This window comes from Euleptes europaea, chromosome 7 (genome assembly GCF_029931775.1).
Source record: "Euleptes europaea isolate rEulEur1 chromosome 7, rEulEur1.hap1, whole genome shotgun sequence".
Classification (NCBI taxonomy): Eukaryota; Metazoa; Chordata; class Lepidosauria; order Squamata; family Sphaerodactylidae; genus Euleptes; species Euleptes europaea.
The window spans coordinates 1,358,013-1,379,830 of record NC_079318.1 but is presented as its reverse complement, the minus strand read 5'-3'; the positions used below and the strand labels follow the sequence as shown (position 1 = coordinate 1,379,830).

The 21,818-nt window shown below is 46.5% G+C and overlaps 1 protein-coding gene across 1 annotated transcript in view; it reads left to right on the top strand.

The window, feature by feature from the left end:
- Window positions 1-2,282: 2,282 nt before the first annotated feature.
- MAP3K5 (mitogen-activated protein kinase kinase kinase 5) overlaps window positions 2,283-21,818 on the top strand; it is a 124,920-nt gene continuing 105,384 nt past the window's right edge. The window contains exon 1 of the mRNA XM_056853832.1: window positions 2,283-2,387. The gene's annotated coding sequence lies outside the window, so the exon portion shown is untranslated. The remainder of the gene's footprint in view (window positions 2,388-21,818) is intronic.

The following is a 21,818-nucleotide window of genomic DNA, read 5'->3' as shown; positions in this document are numbered from 1 at the left end:
ACAAGGCAATACACGTTTCAACATAAATACAATTTTTTACAAGGCTTACACGTTTGAAAAATGGGAAACGAGCCTGTCAGCAAAAGGGCCAGGCTGGAATAGCTGTCCCTATTTTTAGATATGGGAGGCATTCAAACGTATCTTCTTCACTGTATTGTTTGAGTTCTCTTGACCTAGGTTTAGCAATACCCCTTAAAGGGGGGGGGGCACAATGCAGTGGGGGAGGGGCACACAGAGACACAGGAGGCTGGTGACACTTCAAATACTAATGCGTTTGCATTCTAGTTTAAACTAGAGCCCCCTTTGTCAGAGGTTAATCTATTGAGTCAACCTTGAGCCGGCTACCTGAAAATGACTTCTGTCGGGATTGAACTCAGGTCGTGAGCAGAGCTTTTGACTGCAGTACTGCAGCTGACCACTCTGCGCCATGGGGCTCCTAGGTCAGTTAAATGAGTACCTGTCAGGTCTGTATCTCAGTTAGTTTCGTTTCCCCACCAAATGGCCTTCAAGGTTTGTTTTGCATTTTTGGACTCTTTGAAGCCGACAGTAGTTCGTGAGAACCACGGCGCCTTTGAGCTGTTTGTAATCTGTAACCTCTTGAAGCTGTACTGTGCTGTTGAATGCTTTTTTCATTGTTATATTATATTATCAAGTGCAAGCCAGTTTGCCCCATTGCTGTCTTAGGTTCTCTGTGCTCTGCTAACCTTTGTGACCAGTAAAACCAGCTTCTTTGGACAATTTCGTCTCCTGTTGTGCTTTGTGGTTCTCGTTAGGCCAAGTGCTCACAGTACCCAGCTTGCTGGGGGTAAAGGGAAGATGACTGGGGAAGGCACTGGCAAAGCACCCCGCAAACAAAGTCTGCCTAGCAGATGTCAGGATGTGACGTCACCCCGTGGGCCAGGAATGATCTGGTGCTTGCACAGGGGACCTTTACCTTAATCTATAGAGGCACCAATTCCCTCTTTCTGGGGAGGGCAGGGTATAAGGATAATAATAATAATAATAATAATAATAATAATAATGATAATTCCTGAGAAATTCCAGCTGTGTGGTCACTTGGAAGTAAATCCCACTTCCAAGTGAACTTACTTTGTGTTTGCCTGCCTTTGTGGCACTGTATAAACAAAGCCCAAAATATGGCATGTTAAGGGGAAGAAGTCCCAAGAGAGATGAGTTTAAACAGATGTTAAGCTAAATAAGAATTGTTCGAGGTACGTAAGCTTGATGCAACACTCCCTATTATTTTTAGGGTGCCCTCCATCCTTTTCTCTTTTAGCAAAAAAAAAAAAAACAACAACCCCCCCCCCCCCCCAGCGGAATTCTGCTTGGCAATGGCCGGTGGGAGCAGGCGGAGGCTCGGCAGAGACGTCAGCCTCGGTAAAGAGGGTTTGGTTTTTGTAAAGCTACGGCCCAAAAAAGCGGGGTGGAGGGGGGGGGGCGCGAGGGAATGGGATGCAGGGAGCGGGAGCAGCAGAGCGCGCAGGGCTGCGGGCGGGCGCCGTCCAGCCCCTCCGCCGCAGCGAGCGCGCGCCCGGCGTGCCGTCCGCGAGCGCAGGAATGCGCCGCTCGGCTCCGACGGGGCGGGGCCCGGAGCAGCAAGTCGCCGGGCCCGACGGCCGCCCGCCCCGCCCCGCCCCGCCCCGGAGAGAGGCGCTCGCTCGCGCGGACGGCGGAGGCTTGTTGGGGCGGGGAGGCGCGGGGCGGGCTGCAGCCGCCGCCGGCTCTTCGCAGGCGTCCCCGGCTGCCGACGGAGCCTCCCGCCCACCCACCTGCCCACCCACCCACCTGGCGCGCCGTCGGAGCTGGGGGCGGGCGGCGCGGCACGGCGGCTCCGGCTGGCCCGGCAGGAAGAGGCGGCGGAGGCCGCGGGGCGCCGAGCGGAGCGGCCATGAGCGAGGGCGGCGGCGGCGTCGGGGGCGAGGAGGGTCCCCTGCGCTCCTCCGGGCCCAGCCCCCCCGACGGCGGCGCCGGCTGCCCGCTGCTGTGCGAGGAGGGGCTGCCCAGGAGGGCGGCGGCGGCGGCGGCGGCGGGGGTGGAGGGCTGGGCGGCTCGGGGGTCCCCGTCCAGCCCGCCCGCGCCGCCGCCCGGCCCCTTCTGGAGCGAGGAGAGCGGCGTCGGGTGCCCGGCCGGAGAGGCGGCTGCGCGGGCCAGGGGCGGCGGCGGCGGCGGCGGCGGCGGCGGGGTGGTCGTGGCGGGCCGCCGGGCGTCGGTGTCGTACGTGATCAACGAGGCGGGGGCGTCGGGGGCGTCGTCGCCGCCGTGGGAGGGCGGCGCGCTGCAGAGCCTGCGCGAGGCGTGCGAGGCGGTGGGCGCCCAGCTGCAGACGCTGCACTTCGCCAAGCTCGACTTCGGCGAGACCGCCGTGCTGGACCGCTTCTACAACGCCGGTGAGCAGCGGCGCCCCCCCCCCAGCCCCCCCCCACAGCCCCCCCAGAGCTGGCAGGCAGGCAGCAGATGTGGCCGGGGGGGGCGGGGAGGGCCGGAGAGGCGCGCAGACCTCAGGCAGCCGCGCAGACGACGGCTGCCCCTCGGGAGGAGGGCGGCGGGTCCTTCCGATGACATGCACGCGCAGCACGTGTCCAGGCTTTCACACCGGACACGCGCGTTGTCTTTCCCGCATTGCTAGTTCAGACAGAGAATCGGCACCTGACAAGTCCCCCCCCCCCCCACCACCACCACCACCACTACTATCCCCAGGGTGGAAACAGTGGGGAAGGGGGGTTTTCAGTGACAACAATGTTCGGAGAGGAAAGGGGGGAGAGCTCCCGCCGGCGCGTGCTTTCCGATTGCAGGAGCAGCAGCTGTACGGGGTAAGGAAGCAACCGCAGGTAAAGGTCTCTCTCCTCCATAGGCCGTGCGTCATTTGCAGAGGCAAACCCAGGCGTGCAATCATAAGTACACTCAGGAGTTGCAGCCAAGCCCCACTTCCTGACAGGTGTGCCCTCACCCTAGGTGCATTGTGGCATGCACACTTCACATTTTTAGGGGCACCTCTACAATATATTAGACGTATAAAACTCTCTTATGCTGGCTTGTTTAACTTTGGCTTTTTTCTTCTTTCCGGCCTGCATTGGAGAGCCGAGACAGCATAGTGGCCCCAAAGGGCCCAACGGCATGTGACGTTTGGGAGTTCTGTTAACAGAGCTCCCACCTTTTTAAAACAATAATAATAAGGTACACCTGGACCTGTTTCCAGTGGGGGTGTTTAGGGGCCCCCAACCTTTTTGCGCCCGCAGGCACGTTGGGAATTCTGACACGGCACGGTGGGTGCAGGAACAGAATGGCTGTCACAAAATGGGTGCCGCAGCAGGCAGAGCCAACCACAAAATAAGCGCCATAGCTTAACTTCAACAACACACTGTAGATCCTTGTACTTTGGTGGCAGCTTCTTCCTTTCCTTTTTCCTTTTATCCCTTAGAAGCTCCTTGATCAATTGATCTTGAGCAGCATGACAGCTTCTTCCAAAGCAACATAAAAAAAAATCTCCATAGCCAGGCAGAAGCCTTGTTGGACAAAAACCCTACTTGGCTCCATCCACTTCCTAAAAACACTTGGTGGGTGCCAGAAAAGGTGTCAGTGGGCACCGTGTTGCCTTCAGGCACCACTTTGTGGAGACCCCTGGTGTGCGGAGTAAGGGTTTAAACCTTCTCTCCTCCCCCCCCCCCTTTGCTGTTCTTTCATCTTGAAAAAAGGCCCCAGGAAGCTGCTGCTGCTGACCCCAGTGGGGGAAAATACAGGTTCTGATATGGGTACCCATGTGTTTACTCCAGTGGTGCAAACAGCCGCTGCTGGGGCTGCTCCATTATGGGAAAATAGCACAGGGCTCAGCCCTCTGCGCCACAGTCCTGATCTGATTCAGGCCGGGGGCTCAGAACTCCCAACATCTCATGGTTTTGAACTCTTAAGAGCTAAGAACGGGGATTCCCTGGTTTGAATCTCACCTCTGCAATGAACTCACTTGGTGGCCTAAAGCAGGCCGCAGTCTTTCAGCCTCAGCATCTGCAGGGTGGACTTTACAGTCTTGTTGTTACAAGATAATACCATGTCAAGGAAGATAATGATGCCAAAATAATTATATAAATGCTAGTTATTATTACTCCCATTCCAACTAACAAAAGGCATTTTAGTGTCACCTCTGAAAATGCTGTGGGTGTATTGTGAATTTTGTCTTCCTCACTTCTGACTTTTTTTATATATATACCTCTAGCGGTGTTGCTTTTTTACACTGTGTTACCAATAGAGCTGGTCCTACCTGCTGTTGAGAATCTCCAAGTGGTATATTTGGAACCAAACATTAACGCCCCACCTTATCTCCTTAGACTCAGAAGTGCAAAATCTCACATTTGTTTGAAAATTACTCGCTCTGTTCTGACAGTTCAACTGTGATCCCAGCAGCTGTGGTGGGCTGATATAGTACACATTAACAAGCAAGATGGTGGTGCAAAGTGCTGTCAAGTCACAGCTGACTTACGGTGACCCCCCTAGGGTTTTCAAGGCAAGAGACATTCAGAGGTGGTTTGCCATTGCCTGCCTCTGCGTGGGCTGAGAGTTCTGAGAGAACTGTGACCGGCTCAAGGTCACCCAGCAGGCTTCATGTGGAAGAGTGGGGAATTGAACCCGGTTCTCCAGACTAGAGTTCACTGCTCCTAATCACTGCACCACGCTGGCTCTCTTGTTATATGCAAGATACACTCCACAAATGTGCTCTACACTGATTAAAAGAGCACTTTGCATATGGATAAAGGTCTTATTTTCATCCCATGTTTTTAGGGATGAGTCCTGGTATGGGGGGCTTAGCTGTTGTATGCCTCCCCTCTGGTTAAGCCTTGTTGGAAGTGCTCCAGTGTGTCTGCACTGGGCTTAGTGTGACATGCTAGTAGCGTGACATTGATAGTAGCTTGTAAAGAAATTAGTCCTCAAGACAGTTGATAAGTATGTATCATTACACATGTGTTTTGAAGGACCAAGTAACAATCCATTTGGGTTGTGGTTGAGAAGTGAGTAATTGACCAATAGCTGTGGTTGGCCCTAAACCCACCAAGGGCTTAAAACGAAGGTGAATAATAGCTGTTTTAGCGACAAGACTTTGGGCAGGAAGTCTTTTGAAATAAGTACCTGTGCTGTTCTCACCAAGGGCTTTTCCAGAAGCATAATTATTCAGTCATCTTTCTATTTCTGTTCTCAGTGTCACTGGGGTGGCTTCAGGCTGATTCATATGACACTGTTTAATTGGTATGGTGAATAACCAAGGTTTACGGTAGTTTTGTGTGTGAGAGAACTATTGGCACTTATTTGGTTATTTAAACATTTATAAACTCATCTTTCTCCAAAGGTGGGTAACAATAAAATCGGCACAACATGACATAATTGGAAGAATCACAAAATGAAAACAGGCAACAGAAAAACTTTATAAAATATGGGTTCCTCACCACATGCACAACTACTCCTTGTTTGCTACACAACTCCCAAAAGCATACTGACTAATGTTGTAGTAAATATAGGTTGAGTTGTGAACTGAGGCTATGTATAACTGCATTAAAAACAGGCTTCTAGGCCACACAAGTCACAAATTGTGAAATACACTATACACCTATTGCAGTTCTTTAAAGTACCACAGATTAATCCAGTTAAACAATATACATGGACCAGAGGCTAAGAAGGCCTTCCTCAGTGGTCATAGTACACAGTGGTCATAGTACATGCCTACTAGATGAAGGATAATGGTGTTGTAAGCCGTGTGAGTTTATATGATTGCCTGGAAAATAAATACTAGATGAAAATTGAGCCAATTAATAAACATAATATTTGAAAGAAATATGCTAAATGATAGAATTAATAAAATCTTAAACTGAACTTACATTCCCAAATGTATACTAAAGTGAAAATAACCTTCAGAGTTTTACATCTGGCTCATGTTCATAACAGCCTTATCAACAGGAATGTAAAGGTGTGCTCATTCTGTACAAGCCTGGGGAGAAAACCATGATGAAGATACCATTATAAATAATATTAAGGTAACTGACATAGGCCAATCAAATAAATAGGCAAGCTGACTAACCTGGACACAGCAATTCCTTCACTCCTGTGTGTGAACTGCAATAGCAATTTGATAAAGAAGGGCCCTAGACAGTTTGAAAAGGCTCCCATATACCTTCCAGGAGAGTGATGATGGAATGCTAGTTGTGAAGTAGGAAACTGGAAAGCTACCTTGAAAGGGAGGGGGAAGAGGGGGAGGGAAGGGAGTATGGAGAGGGGGGAGGGAAAAACCAGGTAGCTGTATTTGCTGGAAAAAATAGTGGCCAAAATATGTGTGAAATAACAGGGGAATTGTTGTTTACAGGGGCATTCAGCACCAGTTATAAAAATGTTTTTAAGTGCACTGCTGGATTAAAGATATATTTTATTTTATTCCTTTTTATAGGGTTACCCTTAATGTCCTAGGTTCCCAATTCAGTTTTGGGTTGGGTTTGTCCCTTTTGCACTGTTGTTAACATATAACTGCTTCCGAATGTCTCAAACAGTCCAACCTCACTCAGCCCAAGGACTCACTGTGCGGGATTCATCATTTATGAATGGGTCCTTAGATAACCTCCTCCCTATACGTGTGTATGGAAAGTGAAGGAACCAGTCTCTATCCTCTTCCACTCTTCACCAATCCTGGTTATGTTACAAAAAAGACGGTTAAGGAGTCCTGTGTTATAGAGCTTGTTAACATCCTCTCAAATAAGAATACACATTTCTATGACATCATCTCCACCAGAATTACCTCAAAGAGAAGTGCTGACTTTTTAACTTTAACTGATCATCTGAACAAGCTGTTTTTTACCAAAGAGACCAAGACAACCAGTAGGAATTGGCAGCTTTTCTTTGATTTATCATTATATTTGTTTCCTGTTACATCAGTTTGTATGTGAAGGGATACTTTTAACACCCATAGCTTTTAAAAAGAAGAGTTGGTTTTTATATACCGACTTTCTCTACCACTTAAGAAAGAATCAAACCAGCTTACAATCCCCTTCTCCTTCCCAGAACAGACACTCTGTGAGGTAGGTGGGGCTGGGAGAGCTTCTGAAGGACTAGCCCAAGGTTACCCAGCTGGCTTCATGTGTGGGAGTGGGGAAACCAACCCAGTTCATCAGATTGGCATCCACCACTCATGTGGAGGAGTGGGGAATCAATCCCGGTTCTCCAAATTAGAGTCCACCACTCCAGACCACTGCTCTTAACCATTACACCATGATGGCTCTCAGTAGAGAACTGGTGGAGAGTTAGTTCTAGGGTGAAAGCACATGAGATGTTGGATGAGGTTTCCGGTCTGCTTATGTGAGTGCTGTCCCCTAAGAGCCAGTGAGCACAGAGAACATGCATCTCCAGGTAGATTGGGACATCCTGTGATCAGGTGTGATGGCACTGTTGGGTGTTACCACAGGCTCACACCCATGATCTCAAATCCTCTTCCAGTAGAACAACATCTGGCTACCGGTACCCTGGATGGTACCCTGAGTGAAGGGTACTCAGCCAGCACACTACTACTGCTTTTCTTCCTGGCATTGGGGGATGCCACCCTAGCAAACCCTGTTGTGCCTAAGGACTACAGCCAATTGTAGTCCTTGCTGCCACTGCTCAGCTGATCAGCAGTCAGAAACTAGGGGCAAAAGGGGGTGCTCCATTGTCTTGAGGAGAAAATTGAAACGAAAAATAAGGCCTGGTATACTTATGGGAAGTTCTGACCGTGTAGTTCCTGATGATTCCTGGCAATCTCTCAGGTTTCTGACAATTGCTAGAGCTACCCTTGCCAGTCCCTAGTAGCTCTAGGAATCACCAGGAACTCTGCGGTTAGAACTTACAGTAAGTAGCTGGGGCCTTATTTTTCTTTTTAATTTTTTATCCCAGGGCTCTTCTCTCCCACAATCTCCTGGCAACCCCTCATTGTGCCATCCCTCTCCCAGGGCTACTGCAGATTCCGTAGTAAGCTGTGGCCCTTTAAGGCCACCTCACCCCACAGAGGTTGGGCATTGCTCTGAGCGGTGCACCTATGAGGAGGTTTAAGGGAAGAGTAGAAAGCACCAAGGAGTGTAGAACGGGGAGAGGGGGTTGAGATCGGAAGAGGAGGCTGATCCAAAGAGCTGGTGAACCCCACCTAGCATCTGAGAGCTACTCCTGCTGGGCCTCTTGGTCATTAGCTGGGCTGATTCTCTTAAGAACGGCAAGCAGAGTTCAACTGGCTGCCCTTTCATGTATATAGTGTAAAATAAAGAAACATCATTTGTGGGCTTACTTGTAACTTGTCATGTAATTGAGAGTATATTTTAATTGAAGACCTTGGTTCAAATCCTAGCCAGGCTCTGGATTTCACAGAGTCAGCAGAAAAACTTTGTTACAGCCTGCCCTTTTCGTAAGGTCTGAACAATAGTCTCCATCTAAATGGGGTTATTGCGCATGTGAATTCCCGAACACTTTACAGAAGTACTGCTTACTATTTTAAGTTGTTATCTCTAGGAGAATGAGGGGGAGATGGCTTAGAAAGATGATCAAATGAGAAAACAGGAATATTGTGGGTTGTATTGTCCTTCAGTGTTACAAGGCTCTGCTAATCTGCCAAAGTATTTTGAGAAGGAGAGTACAGAAAACAGAAACATAGTGGTAACAAATGGGGTTGCCAGCTCTGGGTTGGGAAATACCTGGAGATTTTGGAGGTGGAACCTTGGAGGGTGGAGATTGGGAAGGGAGGGACATGAATGGAGTCCATCCTCCTGTAAGCTCTAGTCCTGCGGCAAACCCATAAACAGACTTCAGCAGACAGCAAATCCACGAAAGCAGTTTTATTGGGAAGAATCGACAGGTTTCAGAAGCCATATTAAAAAGGATACTAGTAAGGGTCAAAGGCAAGGCACATATATGGGAGAGCAAAAGGAGATAACCGGTTACCCAGGCAACCCCCCCCCCCCCAACAGGCAGGAAGGAACACTTGGCGATTCCCACACTATGGGAATCTATGAAGACTAAACACGGGACATAGACTGGCCTTGGACAGAATAGCACAACAGCACCTGGAAGCAGCACAACAGCACTACCGCATACCATCCTCATGGCCTGGTCCTGACACCTCCAAAGCAGCCATTTTCTCCAGGGGAACTGATCTCTATTGTCTGAAGATTAGTTGTAATAGCAGGAGCTCTCCAGGCCCTGCCTGGAGGTTGGCAACCCTAGGTTGCAGAGGTATCTGTGGTAGACCAGAGGAACACAATAAAAAAAATAGGAAAATTTAGAAATAGGGCTGCAGTGAGACTTATGGATAGGGAAAGTGAAAAAGAGAGGAGGGCCGCAGAGAGAGGGGAGGTGCTGGAGGCCAGCTTGAGGTGTGTGTATGTGCAGAGGAAGAACCCGTTGAAGACTGAGGTCCTGTGGCTGGGTCAGAGAGGCATGGATGGGAGATTCCAACTTCTCACTCTTGACGTGGTGCAGCTGCATTAAGCAGCCACTGCCAAGAGTTTGGGGGTAACTTTGGATGCCCCCATGGAAGCCCAAGTCATGCAGACTGCCAGGGCAGCATTTTTTCATCTATGCCAGGCCCAGCAGCTGCCCCTTTACCTGTCTTGTACTGACTTAGCCACAGTGATCCATGCGACGGTCACCTCTAGGCTAGACCACTGTAATTCACTGTATGTGGGGCTGCCCTTGAGACTGCTCTGGAAACTGCAACTGGTCCAGAATGCGGCTGCGTGGATCCTAATAGAAACTTCTTGGACAGCACATATTCAACCAGTGCTCCGCCAGTGGCACTGGCTTCAGATTGAATTCCGGATCAAGTTTATTTACTTTATTTACTTTATGATGTGAGCCGCCCTGAGCCTGACTTTGCCGGGGGAGGGCAGGATATAAATAAAAGTTTATTATTATTATTATTATTAATGCCAATAAAGGTATGTGCATGTGTATTATTAGCCATAGAGCTAAGAGAGAGCAGTGGACAGTATGATGTATGCAGTTGGAAGCAAAGGCTCATGTTGAGCTTGAAGTTGTCTCCAGGCTCCTTTGCTTGCATTTCTCATTGGACTATGGACTATAGCTGCCCAATCACGGACTTGGCTTTGCCTGCATTCTCATTGGACTGTGGACAACAACCGGCCAATCACGGGCTTGGTGTGTCTGGCTCCAGGTGGTTGGGGGTGGCATATAAGTCGGGGTGTTGTGCGCTTATAGTTCAGTTCACCTCCGTTCCGTTCAGTAAAGTTCAATAGAGTTCAGTTCTAGGTTGTTAGTAAAGCAGTTGTGTTGGAACTCCATCTCCGGTCTCGTGTATCACCCACACATACGTAACAGACACTGTTAACAGAGAGGGGACAGATGAGGCAGTACTAGGGCTGATAGAGAAGAGAATGCACATTATGTCACTACAGTGTTAAAACTGTAACAGAAATGCTTTCCCACAGTGAACATAATGTGGCCCTTTAGAGCAGTAAAAATATAAAACTGCCCTTCAGAGTGTTTTGAGTTGTACACCTGTGCTTTACCAATAATAAAAAACATCCAGCAAATGTTGCTGATCAGTGGCAGATGATTCAATGAGAGACGTGCCTTTGGCTTTATGCATAATTATCTTGTGGGATTCTTTAATAATCTAAAAAGTGATAACATAGTTCTGTTGCTGAACGTAATGATCATGATGATGCTCATTACTCTCCAGTAAACCTTTTGTAAACTTCCCGTTATTTTTTTATTATTATGACAGCATCATCCTATACACTGGGGGTTGTCAAATTTGAAGATCCTTCTTTCAGAATTGTAGACATCTTGTGAGGCATGAGTGTTTCCGCATGTGACGTTGCACAGGCTCAGCTGTGCCGAAATCTGTTGAAAGCAGCTACATATTTGCATTCCAGAAATTCATAACCCTTATGGGTATTGTGCTGCTTTGTGTGAAAGCTCACATCATCTCACTGGCTTCGTGTCTAAATCAGGTGAAGGAGACCGGACCCAGGAATAAGAGACGTGGATTCTCTAAGTGACTGACGGACAGTGTATTGGAAATGTTAGGGGGCTTTCTGATAAACGAGAGCCCTAAAATAGGTATATTGTCTTGCTATAGAAATGGCTGAAAGGCTTACAAAGGTTATTTCAAACGGTCAGTCAGTACATATGATTTTTTTTTTACTGAGTCAGAATCAACAGACTAAGATGTCTTACTGATGTGCATTTCATACCACAGAGCAATATTTCCCTGCAACGTCATGATTGTTTAGCTCTAACAGTGGTTTCCTGACTATGGTTAATTTCTGACTCATAGGGATTAAGATACATATTATTCTAGCCAGCACAATTAAAGATGCTGCTTTTACTTTTGCGAAGCTAGTTAAGAGTTGCCAGCTCTTGGGCCTGAGGAGTGCTTCTGTGACTTTGATAGTTCTGTGACAAAGGGACGTTTGGTAGATGGCTTTGACTGACAGCAGTGAGGTGCCCATGGTTCTAGCTCTTCAACAATAATCCTCAATAATATTTCACAGTAATAGATAAATCTGCATATGTATATAATATGTGTGTGAGTTGACTATTTACTAGAGATTGTAGTATCAAAGAACTCCTGGAGGAAATAGCCTTTAAAAATAGTAAGAATTGGGGATGTACGCGTATGCATTAGCAGCTCAGAAGAATGGAGCTAGTCCATCTGTTCTAGAATCAGGTTTGGGCTGGAACAGCTCAGTGGTTAACAGTAACAAAGGAATGCTTGCGAGAACTTGGCACAAAACAGTATGATGAAGTCTCAAGAAAGTCACAGTGGACAAAAGCTTCAGTTTGCATTAGGTATGCCATGTCATCTCTCAGCTTTAAAATGGTAAATGGAAATGTGACTTTGGATACATAAAACAGATTAAAACATTCTGTTGTCTTTTCTGAAAAGAGACATCAACAAACTGCAGTTAGCAAATTGTCAAAACTATCCCTAGTCTGCCTTGAAATCTTGGTTTATTCATGGTTTGCCTCCTTTCCTGCTGCTCAGCAGAATCCCCAGGTGCTGTCTTGAGCACCAGCCATTCTGTCTTTTCCCTCACTATCACTAAGTCAGCAGCCCAATCTCCATTGGCTGCTATACTACATGGGTGGGAATGGGGCGCACACAGCAAGCTAATCCTCCTTGAACATATTGGGAAGTCTCTTGGCTAAGCCAGTCATTAGCCATTCTGTCCCTCCCCTGACTAACTACTTCTCAAAGTAAACGTCAGATGATAGAAATCTTCATTTACTTTTCCTCATCCATCTGTGCACTTAATTTTCTTCTGCAAAAAATATATATACGCTTCTTGGATTAATTAAGGGAGTCAGGTGCACAAGCAGACCAGGAGGCCAAAGCAGCCCTGGAAAAGGGCATCATAGTTGCTTTCTGCCCCCTCATTAGATGGAAGATCGGGTGGAGCTAAGGCAGAAGTGCTGCCCTATAGGGTAGGAGAGGGGCTACTTTCCCCATCCAATGCAGCCGAAGTGTTGGTTCGCAGGGAACAGGACCTGCTACTTCCCAGTTGTCACCGTGGCAACTGCCTGGGACATGTCTGGCCCAAAGGAGAGAGAGGCACACCTGTGTGGGTTGCCAGGGCTGCAGCGCTTTCACCCCATCTTCCTCTGGACTGGGAGTGGGGTGTGATTGCCTCATTCCCTCTCATGCAGCTGCTGCAGTTCCTCATCTGTGACACACTAACAATATAAGAAGAGCCCTGTTGGGTTGGACCAGTGGCCCCTCTAGTCCAGCATCTTGTATGACACAGTGGCCAACCAATTCCTCTGGAGAACCAGCAGCAGGGCATAGAGGCCAAGGCTTTCCCCTGATGTTGTCTCCTGGCACTGGTATTCAGATGTTGATTGCCTATGAATGTGGAGGTTCCCATTAGTCACCATGGCTAATCGCCTCTGATAGACCTGTCTTCCATGAATATGTCTAATTGTAATCTTGTTGTGTAAAGATGTGGCTCTAGGGCCTGTCCCACAGGGTCTGTTGCTCTGTCAGCTGTTTGGGCTGGCAGGTCCGTTCTGAGGGCAACGGTTCACAACGTCTCTCTCTCCTCCCCCTCCCCACCTCTGACATAATGACCTGTGTGCAGATCTATAGAGAGTTTAGTTTGGCCAGTCCAGGACTGGGCTCGTCTGTCATCCATTACTTCATGGATAGTTGAGAAGGAGGCCAGGTGCAATGGATTGTTTGGGAATACAGAAGGCTCTAGATGGTTGGTCTCAAGAAGACTGAAGAAAATGCCTGCAGGTAGCCTGAAAGATTTGGTATGTTTATGCTGGCAAGATGAATAAAAGCATGTATCTTTTTCAGATGTAAGTCACACTGCCTTTTTATTTTATCTTGTTATAGGTTAGAGTTGTGCTTTGAGTCATTCCAGGCAGAGAAGGGTGGGCATGGAGAAAAGGAAGGGAGGTGTTATGCCAAGCACAGGTGTCTCTTTTATTGGGGGAAATTAGCTGGAGACTAGATAGAGCTATGCAAGAGGCTGGCGTGGGGATCTTTTAACTGGTTCTGATACAGGTGAGCAAACCAAATGGAGAGCAACCCAGAAACGAGGAGGCTTTTATGAATTTTAAGGGTTTTATTAAAAGGTAATCAAATGGTAAAAACACACGCACAAACAATCCCCAACACACACAGGGCTAAGAAAGTAAAGGTTTGAGATTCCCAAGCGGGCTGTTAGTTACCTTCCAGAAGAAAGAGCGAGGTCCAGAATGGAAGCTGCAAGAGGGGGAGGGGAAAAGGACTGCACACCAGGTGTAGGGGGTCACATTTTGTGTAAATGGCAGCAAGCTACTATGGCCAATACTCATACCCAGAAATGTAGCCGGAGGCTATGACTGGCAATGTTTGCACATTGCTAGTGACAAAAGGCTTGATTGCCTGCGATAGGATTAATCGGGTGCAGAGAGTAAGAACATCATAAAATGATGGCTGGATACTTGGGATTAAGTGTCTAAGCATGGAGTGATAGACTTGGAGATCAAGGTGAGGTCCGGAATATGAGTCATAGAGGGGCTTGGCTGGAGATAGGATGGAATTCTGAACGGACTGAAGGGATTTGGCAGGGTGAGGACAGCCTGCTGCAGGAAAGCATATAGAAATGTACATGGCCTATCTTGGTCTTCCTTTGTCTTCCTGGAGACGCTGCAACATTCTTTTCCAGGGAGGGTATGGCCCACCTTCAGCTGTTCCAGCCCTGTCATTTCACTTTAGTCTTGCACAACCAAGATGGATGCCAGGAACGTCATGTAACCTCTGGTTGCATGGCACTGTACCATCCTTGCGCACCAGCTTTTGTCCAGTACACCATATGGGGGTGTCGCAGGATTGACCAGGGACTGGTCTGGCACCATAACAGAGGTCGTTGGAAGTTGGCTTACAGGTAAAGTCCAAGGGAGGTCAAGAGCATATTGTTGCCTTCTGATTAATTTTCTGATTATGCCTTGCTGCTTACCTTGGGAGCTGCTGCATTCTAAGGTGTTTTTATCTGACAAATATGAATATGCTACATATGAGCCACAACGTTAGTAACAAAATTATCCATATTTTACTTAGGATTTCCTAGGTGTTATGCAGAAATATTAAAACTATGGCATGTCTTATTTCTGTTCTTGAGACAGACATTTGTTCTTGAAGAAAGTTTGTTCCTAGTAAATAGATGTTTGAGTGGTTTCATTACCCCACCCAAGCACAAAAATACATGCATCCCACGACATCTGATGTTTATAGTAACAGAAAATCAGCTCCAGGATCATAGTCATTGCCAGTTACTAAAGTGAGCATTGGGGAATAAATAAATCTTCAGTTTTAATTCTGCATGTTTTTCCACCTTCCACCCACATCAGTTCAAGCTGCAATGGGTTAGTCAGAGTTTGTTCAGATGTTATTGTGTTTTGTGTGCATGTTTATAAAAACCTTCTTTGAATGCAGATAAAAAGAGCTGCTGTTAGTGCTTGGAGTCACGTCTGGAGACAGTATACTATAATAATAAGCTTTGAATACCGAGTCACTTTCAGAAAGAGTATCATCGTTGTACTTCTTCTGGCACCCAAATCAGAAAAGACACAATGAAAAAAAGTTGGTCACAATCAAACAATGGGTGTGTATCCAGTGCTGGGAGTGCACGGCAGGAGTGGGGCTCTGTTGGTGTATCACACACACCCTACTGCCCAACTGTGTCTCAGTGCCTGAATTGTGGAGGTGGTCTTGGACATGGTGTAGAGGACTCATAGGCTTGTTGTCTTGAGGGACTTCAGAATCTATGCTGAGGCTACCTTTGTCAGGAGTGGCTCAGGTTTTCATCATCTCCGTGACAACCATGATACTGTCTTGGGTAGTAAGAGCCCCCCACACACACACACATGCTTGATCTGGTGTTTTGCTCTTTGCAGGAAGCAGGCAATCTGAAGGCGGGGGTGGGGATTGAAGACAGTCCCCTTGTCACGGACAGATCGCTTCCTGCTGAGGTTTAGACTTACCGGGGTACCAAGACTTTGCAGGGGTGGGGTGGGGTGGAGGGGTCAATTAAAATGATGTGCCCCCATAGCCTGATGGATCCAATAGGTTTTCAGACAGCGGTAGGGGAATTTCCTGATGATACCCTTGGTGCTCCTTTCAGTTCCCTGGATGATCTTTGGAATGGGGAAATGATCAAGGCAATTGACACAGTTGCCCCCAGGTGCCCTTTCTCAGGTCTAAGAGCCTGGGAAGCACCTTGGTTTACTAAGGGACTGTGGATGATAAAAAGACAGAGAGGAGCCAGAGCGACAGTGGAGAAAGATTCGGGATGAATCTGACATGGGGCCGGAGCTCATTTTAAAGCCTGCTGTGTTGCACTGATGGCGGCTGGGGAGCAATATTTTTCTGCCTCCACTGAATCTGCTCAGTGTAGACCTGCAGGACTCTTCTGGGTGGTCAGGAAGCCTGCTGCAATCATTTTGCTAAGCACTCTGCAGATAAAATCTCTCACACCTGTTCCAAGTTGGACTCTATGTTAGCAGCAACAGGATCTGATGGTCCCAGGGTGCTGATTTGTCCAGTTGTGTGGGATATCTTTCAGCTGGTGCAGTGTGAGGATGGGGACAGGATTCTTGGAAATTTGAGACCTAGCACATGCTTGTAAGACCTTTGCCCCTCCTGGCTGCTAAATGTGCTGGGAGCGGGGCTGGCAGACGGGGTCTGGGAGACAGTAAATGCCTCCTTGAGAGAGAGGGTGGTCGTTCCTGCCTTGAAATAGGCAGTGGTGTGTTGACATCTAAAGAAGCCTACTCTGTACTGAGGAGAGTTGAATATCTCCCATCTAGTCTCAAATGGAGAGTGTTGTAGATACTATATCATTGCAGCCTTGTTCCATCTACAGTGGTTTCCAATTTGCATCTGGGCTCAGTTCAGGGTGCCGGTATTGCTTTAAAGCCCTGTATGGCCTGGGAACATGGTACCTTCTATGGGAGCCTACCTGTATACTCTGGCCATCTTCAGAGGCCCTGCTTCGGTTGTCCCTGCTATCTGAGGCTAATTGGGTGGGGACCTGAGAAAGGGCCTTCTCAGATGTGGCACCAAAACTTAATTCTGCATTCTGGTAGGGGTTGGGCAATGTTCATTTCCCCTATGTATTTTTCCATAAGCTTTCCTCTGTGGAAGAAAGGTATTTGTGAGAATTGGCCCTTGGTCTGTGGCTGAGAAGCTTACTGATGTGAGAAGAAGCAGAGATTTGCAGGGATGGGTGAGTTGGTAACTTATGGCAATGGATCCAGAAGTTATAGAGTGATCATTGTGGTCAAATAAATAATGTAGAATGGGAACTTGCTCTTGGCATGCTGAGTCTATCACAGGCTTCTTCAGTTTTTAAATAGATTAAACCCTACTTTTTCCTCTGCATAATTCTCTTATAGGACAGATGCAACTTGTTTCCCCCCCTGTAATGATCACACAAAAAAATCCTTTGTCAGCTTGAAAAGCTGTAGCTCTGTAATATGTGCAGATGTCCATAGTAGCTTAGGTTTGGTATGGTGTAGTAAGGCAGACACGTTTTCCCCCAGTCCACAAGTGGTAGGGCAGCTTTGTAAAATTTGATACAACTTTGGATGTATCCTTTATGCCTTAGTCATACCATAAGCTTCTGTAGCCTAGCTCATTGTTTCTGGAAATGGCTTGGTGTTGTAGCAATGAAGTTGCTGTTTCTAGTTTTCAAAAAGTAAGAGTATCTCAGTCACAAAAATAAGATACTTTGCCCACCAACTTAACTCTAAAGTATAGCCTTCATGTACAAATATGAAGAAAGGACCAACATTTGTACAATAATCACTTAATTTCCCTTGTTCTGCGAGCAGTAGATTAAAATCCTACGTTTGTCATACAGGAATAGGCTATGTCAGCTCTTTTTCATATTTCCTGTAACTGATGTCCCTCTTTATGGCATCTGCTGAGGTAAACTCTGGTTCATAAAGAGTTTTTGTCACAATGATTTTGTTACTCTTTGTATGTAGGAGTTAAAGTCAAATTTGTGTTCTGCAATTGAAATAACAAAGAGTCTTGGGGATCTTTGCGACTTTGACTGCTGTGGACTCGCCCTCTAGAATTTTACTGCCATCTCTGGGCCAATATTTCAGGGACGGTGAAAGAAAGAAAAGCAATGACGTGATGAAGATGGAGGGTAGATTTTGTTTCCTACCCATTTTACATGTTCAGCATACTATTTAATTATGATTAATCAGCAAAGAGGGTGTTGCATATTCATCATGCTGGATGCAGAAAGAAACTTGGAGTTCTTTGTCCTTCCACTGTCAATGGTTATGGGATGTAAGAAACTTGAATTTCTAGTGGCAATCTTCATGGACATGTGCATCCATGATCCTCTGTAGATTACAACGTGCCTAGTACCTCTGTGTATTGACATTGGTTTACCATCACTTACAAATACGTTGATATTTACTGAGTTAGGATCATTCATGATAGTAGAGAGTTCAAGAGTTGCATTGAAAATACTACCTATCTTAATTATGTTTGGCACATTCCATGCAAAGTAAAGCACTTCTAGTCCCACTGATTTCAGTTGAAGAATTACACGTATCTCTCTTCATCTGGAATCAGTTGACCTTAATATTGCTTTAACTGTTGCTTGATCACACCCACAGTATATATGTTTTAGTTAAAGACTGAAAAGATAGCTATCAAACAAGTGTCATCAGTGAGTTCCTTAGTATTTCAGTAGTTGAACCTTGGTACATACTGTAATATATTTAGTTGGCACAAGGACTATGCTGAACTATTGAACTGCTGAACTTATACCATTCCTTCTAACCCAATAAGGCATCCATTGCAGAGCCCTTGCACCATCTCCTTGATAAGACGACACCATGGTCCTGGGGTTGTCTGCAACAGTCCGCCTTCAAGTAGAACGTGAGTCGCATTGCGTAGCTGTCCCACCTCTCAGGGGTGGATGTATCGATCTCGATGCAGCCCTGAGTAGCCATTGTGGGTTGTGTTGCGTCTCCCCTCGTGGTATCGCCTGCGATTTCAGCTTGCCCAAGGCTTGGCCTTGGAAGTGATCTCAGCTGGAACTAGCAAGGCTGCCTACCAGCTCAAATATCCCATCCTCATCTCCAATATAATGTGTGCGTAGGTTACACACAAGGTGGGAGACAGAGCTCCAACAGCAACCGCTTTATTCAGCTAACAGGGAAGAGAGAACTAAGCTAACCGCAAAACACCCCAACTTATATACAGTTCCCAACCACGCATAGCCAGCCCCCTAGTCTGTGGTTGGATGGCCAAAGTCCACCGTCCAATAGGAAGAACAGACGACTGAGCTTGGAGCAAAGCCTCAAGCTCATCACAGTTCAGGACAGCTGAGTTCAGCAGTTCAGCAGCTCAATAGTTCAGCATAGTCCTTGCACCAACTAGATACATGGCACATACTGTCCCTTCCAGTGTTTGCAAAGGAATTTTTAAGATCAAATGCACCAAAAGACATCAGGATTGAAGCTCTTCTAATTTAACGTGGAATAGTGTACTGATAATAACACATGCATCTTGCTTCATGAGATGCTTCATGAGATTGATGCTAGCAGGATTCCAGTGTGGTGAAGGAATTGTTAGTGGTTTATGATGTATTCATGATAAGGAATGAAAATAAGTTTATTTTAACACAACGGGTATAAAGAAGATTAATTTTGGTTCCAGTGTTCGTCAGTCAAATACTCAACTGAAAAAGAATGCCTGTATATAAACAGGAAATGCATAAACCATAATTTGAACATTTTATGGTTTCAAGTATTTTATGGTTTCTGTATCTTTTGTTTCTACTATGTGTCAGTGTTCTAAACAGAAAGATTGTAAAGAATGCTGTACTACTTATTTGACTAAAACATTTGAACATTTTTGGAGTGACCTTGCTTGTAGAATTTTTAGAAATAGATGCATAGATTCTTTCTGATTATGCCTTACATTATGGGAACAACACTGAACCTGTTATCAGTCTGGGCTGTGGGCTCACCTTTCTTCCCATTGTAGAGAGAAAGTACAAATGAAATGGGTTATGATATGCTTATTTGAATGTGGTATTTATATAGTTGTACATTAAAAAACTCATTTCTGGATGCAGAAGCAGGAGATTGAGATGAATACATACATCAGTTCATCCATTACTTTCTCTCTGCAGTGAAGAAGAGGAACATGTAATAGTCTAAGGCTAAAGTCCCTTTCTTATGCAAAGTGTGTAACTTCTTCAGTGCCATAAGGGTAATAAAAGAAGCCTGTGGTCTCAAAGGAAGATTCCATGCTGTGGCTTCTTCCCAGTTACTCCACTTTCTGGAAAAGGTCTTTGGCATGGGAAGAATGTACAACATAGGCTTCTCCTGTGAGGCCCAGGGCTTTGCACATTACTACAGTGCTGGAGAAAGCATTTGCAGTTTGTGAAGCTGACCTAGTAGGGGAGAGTAGACATCTTAATTCAGAGATCCCCGACGTTGCTCAGCCTGCCAGCACATCTGCAATTTTAAGAGAGGGTACTGGGCACTGTCCTAGAATTGCTATAATTGGGGGCGGTGGGCGGTTGAGGCCGTTCAAAATGGCTGCCATGGGGACAGGCCAAGGTCAATCACAAATGTTGGAAAGTGCCACATACAAAACACAACTGTACAGATTAGAGTAGTGCTTGAGCTGTTATTGTGGCAAAGTAGTTTCAAGCAAACACATTCCCCTAATGTGGTAAATAGAGCGAAGCTACACATTCAGGCACCTGTTACCCTTTCAGGGCAGCTCATTGCCCGGATGTAAGAAGGAACCTGGAATTTTACTTCTCCTCTCTGCCAATCCCAATGCTACCACCTCAACATCTCTATCCTCCTGTCATCTGCAGCAGGTCTCAAACCCAGCTGGATATGTGGTATGTGGTAGGAGTTAAGGATAAAAAGACTTGAGAGACAGTGGGGCAGAAAAAGGATAAAGGTCTAACTACACATTAGACTGCTGGCAGATCTGTCCTGCATCCTGCCGACTAGATGCACGCTTGGGATTTCCTGTCAAAACCTAATTCCAAGGCACATGGTACTTGATTCAGATCAGGACTGCAGCTTGTGGGAAGGGGGCTTAAGCCTCTTTGTCACATGGCTTTTAAGCCCTGAAGCAGTCGTGAGGAGTCCCTGGTTGTTCTGTTGGAGAAACTTGCTTCAGCCCCCTCTCCCCATGTGTTGTGGCCCTGCTGTAAATCAGGCCCCTGCACACCTGTTCAGGCAGCATGGACGAGCAAAGGGCATGGAAAGGCAGAAGAACAAGATGATGCAGCCCTCTCTCCTCTCCAATCTGAGGCCTCGCAGTTGCAGGTGCTCCACTGCAGGGAAGGTCACGGTAGACCAAGGGCAAAGTTACCTTGGCCAGGGGGAGCATCACGTCTCCCATGGAATCGCTACGATGGAGATACCATTCTCTAAGGGTTACCATAAAAGTGGGGATTTACTATTTGGAAATGGAGAGGGAAATAAGGGAGATTACTATAGTAAAAAATGTTCAATACTGGGGGCTTCAACTACCCTCACGTTGAGTGCGAAAATGTGTGCTTGATTCATGCTGTAGAAATGAGGTTCCTATATATTTTATTTATTTAATTCCATTTGTACCCTACCTTTCTCCCCATAGGGGACCCAGCAAGCTTCCATGGAATGAGTAGGGATTCAAACCTGGTCTTCCAGATACCACTCTGACACTCTTAATCATTGCACCACACTGGCTCTGTCACATTGGAACAGTTAGTCACAGAGCCAACTAGATGTGTAATGACCCTGGACTTGGTTTTGAGCAAGTGTGAGATGTAAATGTTCTTGCACTGATAGGGAACAGTGACCACAATGCTATTAAGTTCAGCATTCATGTTAATGCGAAGTTTTCCCCAAAGTCCTCAAAATCACATTTGATTTCAGAAGAGGGTACAGACTTGCAGGGACTAGTCAGAAGGAATGTAAAGCAAGAATTAACCAAGTAAAATCTCTCCAGGATGCCTGGAAACTGTTTAAAACCACACTAACTGAAGTCCAGATGCAATTCCTATCACAAGTTATAAAAGGTTACACCTAATGTGCTTAATCTACTTAATTAAACTACTCATTCAACCCAGTGGCCTTGAGCCGTATCATACTGATAAAGTTAAAAACAATCTTAATAGCCTGACTCCAGCCTCAGAGTCATTTATTTATTCATATTATTATCTTGCTATAACCTAGGGAGAAAAAACCTTTGCGACAACCAAAGTGGCCTCGTGTTCTAGTACCACCAAATCTAGAATGATGCCTGTGTGGTTAATGTCCAATGAAAAGCAAAA